The sequence below is a fragment of the Parasteatoda tepidariorum genome, chromosome 9 (assembly GCF_043381705.1).
Source record: "Parasteatoda tepidariorum isolate YZ-2023 chromosome 9, CAS_Ptep_4.0, whole genome shotgun sequence".
NCBI classification, from domain to species: domain Eukaryota; kingdom Metazoa; phylum Arthropoda; class Arachnida; order Araneae; family Theridiidae; genus Parasteatoda; species Parasteatoda tepidariorum.
Genome location: NC_092212.1, coordinates 5,856,117 through 5,872,085, shown reverse-complemented (window position 1 = coordinate 5,872,085; position 15,969 = coordinate 5,856,117). Strand labels below are relative to the sequence as shown.

The window sequence follows — 15,969 nt, the reverse complement described above, 5'->3', positions numbered from 1 at the left end:
TTATTTTGAAGTCCCAAAATAGAATTTCTACCCTTATCCTTTACCAAAGGTATTTTATGAAAATGAATGAAGTTTTAAATGCTTTTATTAATACAAAAGTATTTAATTTTTGTATTACATCTCCCCCAAAAAAAATTTTGGTAAGCCAAAATAAAAATTTAGAATACTATGAATATAAACTTTATGTTGGTATGACTGTCCTCTTTCTTACAAATAACCTTTTTTCAACATGTGAAAAAAAATTATTTGCAGTAGCAACAATAAAACATAATAATAAAATTTATATGTTTAGTGAACTAAACAGAAAGAAAAATTAAACATAAATTTATAACTTTTCTATTAAACTTTTCAAAAATTTTTCCACACAAAAATATACAAAATTTTTATGCAAAACGAACTGGACAACAAGTGTCATTTATTCAGAATTTAAGATTCTGTATGGTTAATGGGGGTTATTTACTAGATGAAATTCAGCATTCCCCGTTGAAATGGAGGAAAACAGAATTTCATGAAGCACATTAAAAATGAGAGATCCAGACTGGACATAAAGAAAAATAGTTTATAATATTTTTTAATTATTTATTTTTTTTCACTGTGTTGAGAAAAAAAAGTTCAAGTTTCCTCGCCAAACATCTCCACACGCGATTCGGATCTCTCAAAAATATAGGGATTACTTCTTTCTTTGAAGAAAGTAAAAACATTTATTTTGGACATTATTCATGATTTAATTTTAACATTTGTGGGCTGTGATATTTCCTAAGTTTTGATAAATGTACTATTTCAAAATTTCGTTTTCTTACATTTTTATTTTATTTAATTCATAATCACATTCTTTCTTTTTCCTATTTTTTCTTTTCTTTTTGTTACCCTTCACCTTTTTTTTCTTCCGATGTTTACTTTTATTGAAACATCTTCAACTTTTATTTTTTCGATGTTTACTTTTGCCGAAACATCAAACCTTTTATTTTTTCGATGTTTACTTTTACTGAAACATCCTCAACTTTTTTATTTTTTCGATGTTTACTTTTACTGAAACATCAAACTTTTTTTTTTGCACAATTTTTAACCTTAACATTTTTAGAAGTTTGCTGTCTAATGTGCAAAGTTAAGTTGTCATTGTTTGAATTAGCTGAGGTGATCAATCTCTTACCAAATTAAGTAACAACTGGCCCGACACAATCAATAAGCAAACAAAAATCTTTGCAAGTCTACAACCCTACTAAAGCATATGGAAAATCAGTATCAAGTATAAAAACTTAACTGAGTTAAAATTTTCGCCTATCGTAATAAGGGAAACTCACAAATTTTGTTAAGTGTTAACTGTCCTTTTGTTTGGGAAGCATTCAAGTTTTCACATTTCTTAATAGGAATATTTAGTTTTGACCAAGTCCTATAAAGCAAAATTTTTACAAATTTCTATAAAGTTTTTTTTTTTTCGATTTAATCGTGATAAATCATTAGGAAACAAAAGCTTAAAAAAATAACTTAATTTTGTTTGCCATTATTAATTTAATTGACGTTTGAACCGCATTTATTTCCTTCAAAAACATTTTAAATGCACTATAAAAACGTATCATATTTTTAAAAAAAAGCAATATAAACACAAGAAATGCAATCTAACTCTTAAAAACATTCTATTCAATTATTCATAATAAAAAGTTTTCTCATTTCTCATATCTAATTTCAATAAAAAATGAACACCCTACTCTCCAACGTCGACCTTTATCAATTTCGTTGAAGAGAAAAAAAAAAATATCATAATTTAAAAATAAAACGAATATAAATATAAGAAATGCAATCCAACATTAGTAATATACTCAATTATTCAGAATTTAAAAAAAAAATTTTTTTTTCTTCACTAAAATATGTAATCATAACAGTATCACAAATTTTGAGAAAGAAGAAAAAAAAAAATTTATATATCACTTTTTCTTCTTCAATATTTGGCGAAGAGGAAAAAAAAATCATTCGCGCACTTCACTTTCTTTTTCTTATTAATCATTAAAAATCAACAAAATAACTGTTTAAAAAAAAATACTCAAAGGATATGTAGCTGGATAAAGTTCGAATTAATCCAAAATATATCTTGATAGCCACAACATCAGATAAAAGTTGATAGGAGAAAAATATTTTTTTCTTCTTTTTTCTGTTCGTTAAAATGATTCATAATTATAGTGAATGCGATAGTGAAGGAGAAATTGAAGCTTATTTTTCTTTGAGTTCTGAGTAGGAGGTTAGGGAATGTCGAACATCTAAGTAGACCATCGTAAACCATTCCGGGGGGAGAAAACACTTCATCGACGATTAATCCAGAGTAGCACAGGCATAACTAAACTTTCCGTAGGTCACTTGTAAAGGGATGGGATTTCTAATCGAAAACATTTTTATCTCTATCAGGAATCCAATGAAGTAAGTTTTTCTCTTCAATCCAAGGGGGTGAAAAACTGATCCTTCCTTCTCGACGAGGTAGCAGTCACGTTAGGCCTAGTTCTCAATATATAGAATTGCTAAGTTTCTTCCGCGAAGCCAACATCCTGCCTGGCTTGTAATAACGGTGGAACCACACCGTTATTTTTTAGTTATTTACAATCCAAGTAGCATGATTAACGAGTCAAGTTTCGGCATAATCTTTTATTTTACTAAACGATGGTGAAATAGCAGTTTCATCCCTCTCCAGACGGAGAGGGAGAGACAGATTTACAGTCAGATCTGACGGAGTTTAGTTGGTAAACATTATACACCAAAAAGCCGCGCAAAAATATTCGGTCCTGCGTTTTAAAGGATGATTACAAGTTGTGAAGAGGTCAGTCATTATTGCCTTTTTCTGTATTCCTACGCCTCATCAATTTATTTATTACTCATAGCAAATCGTTTCATCTTTCCTTATATGGAAGTGAAAGATCTTAAAATAACTTCTCTTTTGAAGTATAAATCTAATTATTATTCATTGGCATGTTTTTAGCCTTGAAGTCCCAAAATAGAATTTCTACCCTTATCTTTTACTAAAGATATTTAATNCCAGGGAAAAATTACAGAACAATGAAAAAAGGGGGAAAAAAAGAAAAATCATAATAAAAATTAAAAATAACAAAAAACCGGAAGAAAAAAAAAGAACAAAATTTTTCTTAAAAATCCGGAAAATAAAAGATATAATCTTTTCATCAGCCCACACGATTATATTCTCAGAAAAGACAGCTTTCTAATATTGCATCTATATCGCCAATGCAAAATAAATCAAAACAATAGTGTGAGAAGCACTTGAAAATTAAAATTCATACAAAATAGATCACATTAAGTAAAAAAATATATCGTGTAAAAAAACGGAACCGAACGAAATCTATAAAGTGAGTAGCGAATTCAAATAAACTTATATACACGGAAACCTTCCAAGAATGTGTTTCAAAATATTTTCATAATAGGATTACCAGATAAAAAAAATATGAAAATAGAATCAGAAATAGAGCTAAAAAATCAGGAGATTTTATTTATGGCTCGTTCTTTCTGCAGTACTGAAGCGCGTGTACCAAGGAATAGTTACCAAGGATTGGCCCAAAAATGAATGTGAGCAAGGTAATAATATTATACTGGATAATTTAAAGAATTTTATGATTAAGAAGGTTGATATTTAATAATACAATTTTTATAATTTTGGAAAATTAACTTTTATGAGGGGAAAACATCATTTGCCCGTTTTGCAGAGATTTTTACCCATGGATTTGTCCGAATTAGATTTGCACATGGTTAAATTAAAAAGTAACAAAGAAGTTTTGAGTAAATTGATTAATAATCACATACAATTAACTCAATGATTTTATGTTGAATTTAATTACTTTCGTTTGGTATTGCTTTTTTCTTCTTCCAATTTTGAAAGAGTTTGGTTATTTGAGTTTTGGATAGGTATATAACAACTACATAGTATTTTAGTTCAATTCACTTGATTAAAAGTGGTATTTAAGTAGTTGTTTTCATAAACTGTAGAATTCCATGAAATAAGCTTATTTATATTAAAATCAAAATCATTTATTTTATCGTATTAATCAACAAAGCAGTTATTTTCTTCTTTTTTAATAACTCAATCCAAAAAATTAAAATTAATATTATCATCATGATTACGGAGCAACATTATTAATTGTATAATCTTGAAAATTAATGATAGTTAATCAATAAATCAAATCACAAGCGGAGAGAAATATATTTGTATTATTAGTGTTAAATATGTATTTCTCTTAAAAAAAATTATAATTTTTTAGTCAACGTGTGCTGATTTCACCAAATCTGAAGCATGTGATGGAATAGAAAAAGCAAGTGTAAGTATAAGTATCACTTGATGTTATTATAAATTAATATTTTGTGCTATCTTTAGAAATAGTATTTAGTTATCCAGAAATCACTGAAGAATTAATTAAATTTGTTCTTAAAGTTTAGCTCAGATTGCTCTACTGTATCAAACATACTATATCAATATTGCGATGCTATATTTAAAAGATATTCAAATAAAAAAAAATAAAAAAAATTTTTTTCGAACTATTATTGACTTACTGACACTAAATACATTGGGAATGGGTTATAAGTACTTTATAAATTAAAATAGCTATTTCATATAAGTATTGTGACAATAATTCTGCTTATAGTTTCCAGAAACGGAATAGTAACTAATCTGTAAAGAAATTATTTTGACACGTAAGGCGCCGAAAGCAAGCAACCTTGCAGCAAATGTTTTTTTTTTCTTTTTTGAATAATTTACTAAGGTTGATTGGTTTAACGTTATTCTTACACAGCAAGCATGCTTGAATGATAATTTTATTTTTTTCAAAAGATTAAACATAGACACTCAAGAATTTTTACAAAAATATATTTTTATAAGCTTTTATTAAAAAAATTGTTTTTTTTTTAAATTTCTTTCCCCTCTTCCTTTATTTGTTATAAATATTTTTTAATGATGACGTGTTATGTTTTTGCATCCAATTTCGATAGGAAGAGGCTATTTATACGAACTTCATGCTCGTTAACTATGATAGTTAAATTTAAAATTGTTTCAAGCTGGGATGGTTTATTTGCTAATCATTTATAAACCACGCTGTCGTGTCGACATATTTATTCAAATAGTATTATATACTTGTTATTTTCGTCGAAAAATTATTTAAAATACGAAAAATAATTCATATTAAATTTCATTTAAGATTTTTTTTAGTTAATTTTTACATATGTTTTTTTCTTATTATAGAGCTGCGGCACAGAAATATTAAACAGACTTCATGCTGAAGGAAAATGCTGAAGACTCAAATTATAGCATCGATTTAATATATTCTTCGATAATGCAAATATAAAAGATAAAACGAAGGAAAATTATAGACATATGAAAATGGGGGAAGGGGGAAATAATGATTGAAAGAATAACAAACAACTGATTAAAAAAAAGAGAAAAGAATGAAATTTTTTTTAAAAAAACCGAAAAAAAAGATATAACATTTTCATCTGCCCACACGATTATATCCGCAAAAAAGAGTGTGGATGCTTTCTAATATTGTATCAATATAGCTAAAGCAAAATATATTAATACAATAGTGTGAGGAGCACTCAAAAAAATTTTTTTACAAAAATTACATCAAATAAAATAGAACACAATAAGTAAAAATAGCACGTAAAAAGAGAAAATAAAATAAAAGAAAAAGAAAAAACAATATAAAACAAAAACTATAAGGCGAGTAGCGAAATCAGATGTACTTACATAAACAGGAAATTTTTCAAGAATGATTTAAAAATATTTTCGCAACAAGATTGCTAGATTACAAAATATGAAAACAAAAGCACAAATTAAGTGTAAATAGAGGGGTTTTGTTTTAAAGTGCCGTTCTTACTGCATTGCTGAAGTACTTTGTTAAGCTGTGCATTGATTTGTTAGTTACCAAGGATGGTCCCGAAATGGATATGCGCAAGGTAATATTATACTGGATAATTTAAAAACTTGATCATNAATTTCAGAAAATAAATATTTAAGAAAAAATATAAAATAGAAAAGAGAAACATAAATTGCCTGTTTTGCAAATGATTTTAGCCAAGGATTTGCCGAAATGGATCTGCACATGAAAAATTATATAAATTATGAAAGAAAAAAAAATTAATAGATAATTTTAACACGGATTTGCCGGAAATAGATTTGCACATGGAAAAATTAATAAAGACATTTTTAGTAAATAATTGTACCCACGGATTTGTCCTAAATGGATTTGCACATGGAAAAATGATAAAAAATTAACAAAGAAAAAAATTTTAGTGGATAATTTTAGCCACTGATTTGCCCGAAATGGATTTGCACATGGAAAAATTATATAGATTAACAAAGGACATTTTTTGTAAAGGAATTTTTTAGTAAATAATTTTGACCACGGATTTGCCCGAAATGGCACATGGGAAAATAATATAAATTAACGAAGATGCTCCTAGAAACATCAGAATTCCAAGGGATTAGTTTATTAATATCAAAATTAAAATCATTTCTTTTATCGTATAAATCAACAAAGCAGATATTTTCAATTTTTATAATAACCAAATCCAAAAATTTGAAATTAATATTATCATCATGATTTCGAAGTAAGATTAATTCCTCAGGGAAAATATCATTCAATAAAATCGTCAAATCTTGAAAATTAAAGATAATTAAAACATCAATATATGTAAAAACAAATTTAATACTAAGAGTATAATTTTTTTCATAATAAAGCAAAAATAAGTTAGTTAAGAGAGATGAATAATTAGATCCTTGTGGTATTCCATCAATTTGAAGAAAAATAGCCCTTCCATTGTAAAGATAAGTATTAAAAAGGCAAAAATTAATCAGTATTTTCCAATAATCAAAATCACAACAAAGGATATTTTTTGAAAATCATAGTAATAATTCAAAGGGACATCTTTTAGATTAGAAAGGGGAATGCTATTGAAAAGATCCTGGAAATCAAAAGTCGCAATAGAATTAATTTTATTATGTTTAATGAAATCTAAAATCGGTTGATTATTAGTGATAATCCAAGAGAGACTTTCTTTAGAAATATTGTTAATGATTTTATTTAAGTTGTTAGAGAAAATGGTACCAGGTTTAGTTAAATAAGTATTAGATCCACTTGTGATAGTTCTAAATTTTACAGGAACTTTATGAAATTTAGGACTGATAATTAAGTAAGGAAATTGTACACTGCGAATTTTAATTTTTAATCTCTTATAAAAGGCTAAAATTTTTTTAATGACAATATTATTATTGAAATTACTTAGTTTAAAATCTTTACTATTTTTTAATTCCGTATTTAAAAGTTCAGCATAGAATTTTTTACGGAATATCGCATAGTTATTGTTAGCTTTGTCTATGGGAGTAATTAAAAAAATTTTTTAAAGTTGCTTAATTGATTGGATAATATCAGAAAAATTTGTTGGATTGTTACTCTTATTTAAATTATCCTTATTATTGAAAACAAAGTTTTTCAAGTAATAATAAACACCCCATTTCCAGTCTGTTAGCATACCTAAAGATAGGTAAAGATTGGTAAAGGTAAAGAGAATCTATTTGATATCTATAAAAAAAACTATTGAGATCATTAAGAAAGTATTTTAGAATTTTATTGATTGATATATGGTAAATGGGTCTAAATTTTGTGCCTTTTATCATTAAATTCCTNTGAGATAACATATTTTCTATAATATTTAAATTACCAGTAATAATATGTTTATGATGTTTATCAACAAAATCAAAATATTTCTCTTCCTCACAGTGACATTCATAATCGGATATATTACTACTCCCTAAATGTTTGCTTATATCATTATAATTAAATATGGTTCTACCAAGAGATTTATTATATTTGAAACTTTTAATTATGTTAAAATCTTTTAATGGAAATAAAGCTTTGAAATTTTCAAAAATGTTGTGAAATTTGATCTTATCGAAAATAGGATTTTAGAAGTTAATAACGAAATATAAATTATCTAAACTTTTCTTTTTATTTGGCGAAATTTTGCTCATTTTGGCCTTTATAAGATCGAAACAAAGAATTTTGAAATGCAAATTAATAAAAGAAAAGTAAATAATAAAATCGTAGAACTTATATACATCATAATTCTTAAGGAAGAAGACAAAATCTGTAATTGGTTAAATGTTATAATGTTTATTAAAATCTTTTTCCATATTAGAAAGAGAATTTATATTTAATTTTTCACTATTAAGAGAGTTTCTATTACTTCTTGAACCCCGTTTACCTCAATTTGTACGCTTATCTTTAATATAAAAAGGTGAATAAGTTGAGGAGTTATTAAAGTTAATCTGTGTATGTTGGAAGGTATCGTTTTGCCCATACGACGAAACTGCATGTTTTGTTGAAAAGCATGTAGTAATTTTCTTTCTGTAGTCTTAAATCTAAATCTTCTATAGTATCTAAAATATTAATTTTGACACTGTTAAATTTATGTACTCTAAAATGATTCAATTCCTGGTTATTGATAGTCTTATTACTGTTTATATCAGAACGGTGTTGATTAATTCGAATGTTAAGTGAGTTACTGGTTTGTCCAACATATTTCATATTACAGAAACCACAGGGTAACATATAAATAACATTTTTAATTTTACGAAAAGATTTGGAGCTAACTTTATAAAGAAATGTATGTTTTTTGTCAATATTAGGGCAAGTGTTGCATCTTTTATCACCACACACTTTATAGGACGGTAAAGTTTCGGGAATAGGATGCATTTCAAAAAGTCGTTTGCTTTCGCTTTTGCTTTCAGAGTAGCAGGATGTCGATCTGGAGTTCCCCTCTGATTTAGGCTCTCCGTACCGGGTACAACATGAAGAATAATTTAAATATTGAACACATTTTTTACCAGGAGAGCAACGTCCTAACACACGTAACGTCCTAAAGACAGGAAATTAAAAAACGTATATCTATCCCTCTCTTTCAGTTGCTACAAGTACGTAGAGCCAATAATATAATATAATAACACAAAAAAAGCAAAGAAAAAAAGAAAAACATTCAGAACTTGAAAGAGAAAAAAATATTGAAAATTTGAAAGAAAGTAGACAAAATTAATTAAAACTAGAATATTTAACAAAATGACCTAGATGAAGAGGTATAATACAGTTATCAAAACACACGATTTTTTCCACAAACATAGTGCTTTCAAATATTGTATTAACAAATCAAAATATATTAATATAATAGTATGAGGGACATTAGAAAGGAAAGAGACTGATTGGTAAACAAGCTTTTAACAAGTGAAAGTATCACGAAAATTCCAGAAAAATTCACATAAAATTTTCAATAGAACTCAAAAATTTTTATAGATGAAACAAAAGAGGAACACATGAAGGGAGAAAGGTAGTCAAGTTCTTATGAATAATTTGCAAAAATGATTTAAAATATTTTCGTTATTCAATTGCCGGATTACAAAGTATGAAATTAAAGCGTTGGTAGAGACTACGGGGAGACAATTTTATGACGCGCTTATAAAGAAATGCATTTGATTTTTTTGTTACCTTACATTGAACTGTAATCTGCATTTGTGCAAGATAATGATACAGTAGTGTGAATAATTCAAATTTTACACTTAATAAAAGGTGGAATAATTTTAAATAGATGGTTAAACATTTAATTGAATATTGAAGGAGTTCGTTGGCTAGTTCTGGAATACAGCCGAAGCGTTCTTCCCCTCCCTCAGTAAAAAAGTAAGTACGTCAAACGTCAATATTCCAGAAATGGAACATTGTTAAAAATGTAAAAACGCATTTAAAAATTTACATCACTATTTTTTTTTAATTTTATGATATTTAGTATTGAATTTGTCAAATTTTAAGAATTTCGGTTAACCTATATCTACTGGAAATGGACATATTTGTTTCGGCAAATTCTTTCAATTCTATTGATTCGATCACAAAGGTATTTAAATAAATCTTTTTAGATATATTAAATTTCCCAGCAATTAGTTCATTTTAAACTTAACATCATTCTTTTTATCGTGTAGGAAAACAATGTAGATAGTTTCTTCTTTTTGAATATTTAAGTCCAAAAAAATTTAAAACAATGTACCCATGATCCGTCTACCATTGAGGACATCTTAAGTCAGCACTGTGGGCGGTGCAAGCCCGGTGCAGAATTCGTATCGCCGGGAAGGCGAATGCTCTATCCCCTGAGCCTACACGGCTAAAGTTAATTGCAACTTTAGATCCTTGCGATGTTACATATTTTGAATAAAAAATACTTTCCATTGTATAGATAATTGTTAAAAAAAATGCTGATCAGGATGCGTAGCCAGATTTTTTAACAAAAAATAAGCACTTTCTAATACTTTTCAAGCATACAAAAAATATTTTTAATCACTTTCAAAAAGAAATCATGATAGGAATCTGTGCAGGTATAAAAATTATTTTTTTTCTATCGCTTAAGGCTCTTAATTTATAAATATAAAAACAATAAAATTTAAAAACATTTTCAAAAACTTTGCATAATCATGATAATATAACTAGATTTTCATAAATATTGCCGAGAAAATTATTAAAATCATGTATTTTTTGTAATTTAAAACGACAATCGACACGGCAAAGAAAAATATCTCTTTTTTTAAATTAAGTTCTTTTTACAATCCCCAAATAAAAAAAAGCACCCCCAAGGACTTTTAAAAAACGTAAGTCAAAAATTAGCACCTTTATGCACTTTTTAAAAAGGCACCACATCCTGGCAGATTAATTAAAATTTCCCAGTAAATAATTTTGCGATTAAGGATAATTTTATAAAAATAATAATAAAAAAAATTAGTTTGAGAAGTGGAATGCCATTACAGAGAAATTGGAACTGAAATGTCGATATAGATATAATTAAGTTGTGTTTAATAAAGTATTAAGTAGGTTTTTCATTATCAATTATCAAAGAAAAACCTTCTTTAATAATAATGTTAATACTAAAAAAAACGTCAGGTTTAATTAAGTAAATATTAGATTCACAAGTAATTGTTCGAAACTAAATTTAATTAGTAACGAGAATTTAGACAGATTAATGAGTATGGAAAGCGTAAATGATTAATTTTAAATATTAACCGGGTATCAAAAAAACGTTTTTTAATCATAATATAATTTACATTGTTAAACTTGAAATTTTTACTATTTATTTACTCCTGATTTCGAAGCTCAATTTAGAATTTTTACAGAAGATAGCATAATTGTAGTTAGCTTAATATAAGAGGGTTATAATAAAATTCTTTAAAATTTTTTTAATACCAACATCACTTTAAAAAAATATCGAATTATTACAGTAATTTACAATTCTTTCAGAATTGAGAAGAAAGATTCTTAAGCTCTAATAAATTGTCCATTTCCATTCTGTAAACAGACCTAAACGTAGAGAGAATCTATTGATAATCTATAGATAAAAATAATTTGAATCATTTAGAACGTATTTTAGAATCTATATATGGTAAAGATATCTAAAATTTGCTCTTTTTCACGTTGAATTTCTTATTCTGAATTTTCAATGATAAATATCAGTAATACTATTTAGATTATATTCATCAATAAATTCCAAAAATTCCTCTACTTTATAATGGGATAATTTAATTTTTCCTTTTTTTATGCTAATATCAATATAATTAAAAATCGTTCAACTAAGAGTTTATTATATTTATAACTTTTAACTATGTTAATATATTTCAATGAAAANATATAATTTCATTCAACGCCAATTTATTCAGTAATACTATTATACTGATACTATTATATTCATCAATAATATTATATTCATCAATACTATTATATTCATCAATAAATTCCAAAAATTCCTCTACTTTATAATGGGATAATTTAATTTTTCCTTTATTTATGCTAATATCAATATAATGAAAAATAGTTCTACTAAGAGTTTATTATATTTATAACTTTTAACAATGTTAATATATTTCAATGAAAATTTTTTTTTAATTCTCAAACATATTATGAAATTTAAGCACATCAAGAATGGGATTCTGAAAAACAATAACAAAATATAAGCTATCTAATTTTTTTTTATTTATTTAATAAACGTTCACTGATATTAGCTCTCACAAGAACGAAACAAAGGATTTTAAACAATAAATTAGAAAAATCAAAGATTGTTAATTGAGCCGGTTTTTTAATTGTTAATTGAGCCGGTCTAATTGATAACGAATCGCTCTCTCTCTCTCTCGTTTCGTGCTCCTCACACTATTGTATTGATACATTTTGTTATTGGCTATATTAATACAATATTGGAAAACATTATTTTGAGGATAAATCGTGTGAGCAAATGTTTTATGCACACATTCACATATACAGACACACAATATATATATATATATATATATATATATATATTCGTGCGACTAAGAGCTATAGATTGCACATGTATAACACCTGTAAAACCTTGTCATATAAACTGAAATAATAAGCCATGAAGAAATTGGATGGAGGAAAATAATAAAAGCTAATTTTAATTGTGTTTCTGAGAAAAAGGGGAAAAAAAAGAACCATAAGTCATCTAACCTGGATTTTTCGCGCATTTTTTATTTAAAATAATGGGGTTTTTTACTAAGCTCTTCGAAATAATGGGGGTTTTAATAATGCGGGTTCAATAAAAACCTAATTTGTATTTAAAATAATGGAGGTTTTATTAAGTTTCAAAATAATGGGGGTTTAATAATGCGTGTGTAATAGAAACACATTATTTATTAAAAATAATGGGGGTTTAATTTAGGACTCATTATCATGTCTTTTGGTAATAGTGAAATTTCTTTGTATATAGCATTTGTACCGAAAGAGGGTTATCTCTGATATATTATTAAACAGCTTGCTTCTTTTAAGGAACATATTTAAAAATTAACAAATATGGCCACATTTAAAATTTAAAAAAACAACTTATTATCAAAATAAAATGTTAAGCCATCTCTCAAACCATCTCTTAATACCAAGACAGTTTCTTTTCAAAATGTTATAAAACAACTTCGTGACCCTTTCAAAGGTCAGACACCATTGGACTTCAAAAACGCTGAAGAGGCCATCAGATATAAAATTAAAAAAATAATGATGAACAAAATAAAATACGCCAGATCTTACACCAAGTTCAAATTTCTAGTAAACGCATAGCTGCTAACCGATGCTTAAGGGCATGGAAAGAGATAAAAAAATTTGACGATTTATATAGTCAAAACTAATGCCAAGCTCGTGTTGTGAATTTTAAATTTTAAATAATCTGGCTACAACTTAATCTCCAAAAAGACCATTACAATTCAATATAACCCGGTAGCCGAAACATTTTTAATGTTAGAGAAATAAAATAGTTTAAATAAAAATATAGTTAAAAATAGATTTTAATATTTGCTAAGGAAATAATAAAAATATTCAAATTCGTTTTTCATAAAAAATTTCTAAAATTAAATTATTGATTTAATTTAAGAATAATAAGATGAAGAATTATATTAAAAAATCAAAGTTAACAAATTAACGAAGTTTTCAAAGCTAGGAAATATGTAATGCTTCTAATAGCATCACAGTCATTGATAATAGAAAAATTGAAATAAATAATGTTGGTAAACTTACTTCTTACTAAAAATTATTGCTCTCTGATGATTTTTAAGTAAAATAAAACTATTTTCTTTGAATCATAATGACATAATAACAATGAACAATGCCGATCTACCGTCAGCTATTGCTGAGTATACTGACAAAATCTTCTATTCCGGATAGATTTTGTTTTTCACTGACTGTGGCTCCCTCAATCTCTGATCAACGGAAACAATTTGTTAATCACTTCAAGGTAAGCAGAAAATTTCTGTAATTCCATGTAAAATTCCGTTTTCTATCTGGAGCAGAACTTTTTCGTTAATTAAAAGAAAGTATGCAGTAAATTACAGAAAAAAAACCCAGTAAGTTCCAGGATAAAATAATACAGAGAAAACAATGTAACGACAAGTATTTACAAGCGGTATAAGTAAACTTAGCTAATAAAATTTATCCCTAATAATATTCAATGCAATGAATTTTTCCAGCGTAGTAAAACCTCAATAAGTATATGACTTCCTAATAGCATTTGCATACAATGGTTAAGTGTTTTCATTTAGTAAACTAAACAGTGGAACTCATACAATTTATATGTACAATTTATGTATTCTGCTTAAAAGTAATCAATTATTTAAAATTGCTATTGTATTGTTATCAAAATCACTTGAAATTATGATTACATTTATTCCTAGTGTAATCGAATATTACTTACATTAAGGATTTCTTATTAGATTATGAATAAAGGTAATCATGATTACTTACTTGCATTATATTTGAATGAAAATGATTATGGTGACATAGAATTGGGATTACATAATAAATATCTATAATCATGATAATAACTTGATTATATTTTCTTGTTGTGATTAGAAATAATCATAAAAACTTGTAATTCGCAATTGTGATGATTACTTTGCATGATTACATATATTTACTATCTGTTAGTTATGTAGTTGATTACTGCGTAATTATTACATGTAGCTGATTACAACTGTATTCGATTGTTTTAATTGATTGCTGTAATCGGTGCAGAACTTTTCATGAAAACGATGTAATATTTGCATTTCACTCCAGTTACTCAAAAGTTTATTCAAAAAATCAATTGTTATCAATGGATTTAATTATCAATTATTTATGAAAAGTATGAAAAATTAGCATAATTTAACTCAGTAAATCATTAATAATGAATAAATTTGCCTATGGTCTGTTATTAGGACTGGAAGTAGCTATGACTAAAATTTATCACCAGAGATACCACAATTTACCGACTAAGATCCCTCAAATTTTGAGTCAAATAAATATTGCACCAAAAAAGAAGGAAAAAGAATAATCGATTATAGTTTAATAAAACATAAACATTATTTAATAAAATTATTCAGACGAATCAATTAAACCCACTTTGTTTTTGATTTTTCTTATTTCTCTAGCCTAGCTTACTTTAAATTTTTAAAAAGATCACCCCAATCACGGTGCATGAGAAAATAATATAGTAAAAGTTCATGTCCTTGTCTTAAAATATCAGGTTAAAGTGCATACACATGCCGATAATACATATTAATTCTGATAATAATACTTCTTTCTTGTCAACAATACTTAAAACTTCCTTTTTAATAATAATGCTTTGTGGTGATGGGTTCGCTGCTCATCGTAAAATCAAATTTATTTCATATTAATTGTGTTTTTACTTATTTTTGAAGTGAACTGAAATAAGAGTTCTGACGTCATTATATTAGAATTGTATAAATACCAGCACGCACATGACAGCCTGTCAGTATTTCTCTCATCACCTGCTGTGATGATGCTTCTTGTAATTCAAATCAACTTGTATATAAATGTAAATATGATCAATAAAATATTAGTATCTCGAAGGAGCTATCTTCGCTTACTTCAGCTTCATTGCTAATATTTTTCGAGGTTCAGGTTCATATTTAAAATAAAAATCTCATCTATGTGATTAATATATCGTAATAATATATTTTTCTGCAGATTAATTATAGCAGCATTCATAGGCATTTTTAGGTTATCGAAAAAGATAATCGTGCCCAGCAGGGCAAGTAGTACTTCTAAGAGTTTTTGAGTTCTGTACATGTGTAATCACTACCCAAATGAACAAAGATGGTTTAATCTCAGATAATAGTTGTTGGTTACTTACTTTGGCATGCAAAAATATTTCGCAACTGCTTCGAGTTAAAGAAAACGGGTTAAATTTTACAATATTAAATTGGAAGATGCAGGTTTTAAATTTCAAAGAATATAATTTCATTCAACGACAATTTATTCCATCCTCTTCCGTCCATGCAAGTTTTCTTTCCAATAAATCACAGTCTGTGTAAAATAAATACATAGTAAATAATAAACTATTTTTTTTAGTAAAGCAAACGCAAAAAAACTAAATACTCTCAATAAACAGGAAAAAAAATAGCAATAG

General features: G+C 26.6%; 1 long non-coding RNA gene across 1 annotated transcript in view; it reads left to right on the top strand.

Moving 5' to 3' along the window:
• The window catches only part of LOC107444166 (uncharacterized), a 7,783-nt gene extending 2,457 nt beyond the window's left edge, over positions 1-5,326 (top strand). Inside the window, exons 2-3 of the long non-coding RNA XR_011637675.1 lie at positions 4,251-4,307; positions 5,225-5,326. This is a non-coding gene — a long non-coding RNA (uncharacterized lncRNA). The remainder of the gene's footprint in view (positions 1-4,250; positions 4,308-5,224) is intronic.
• The last annotated feature ends 10,643 nt before the right edge of the window (positions 5,327-15,969 follow it).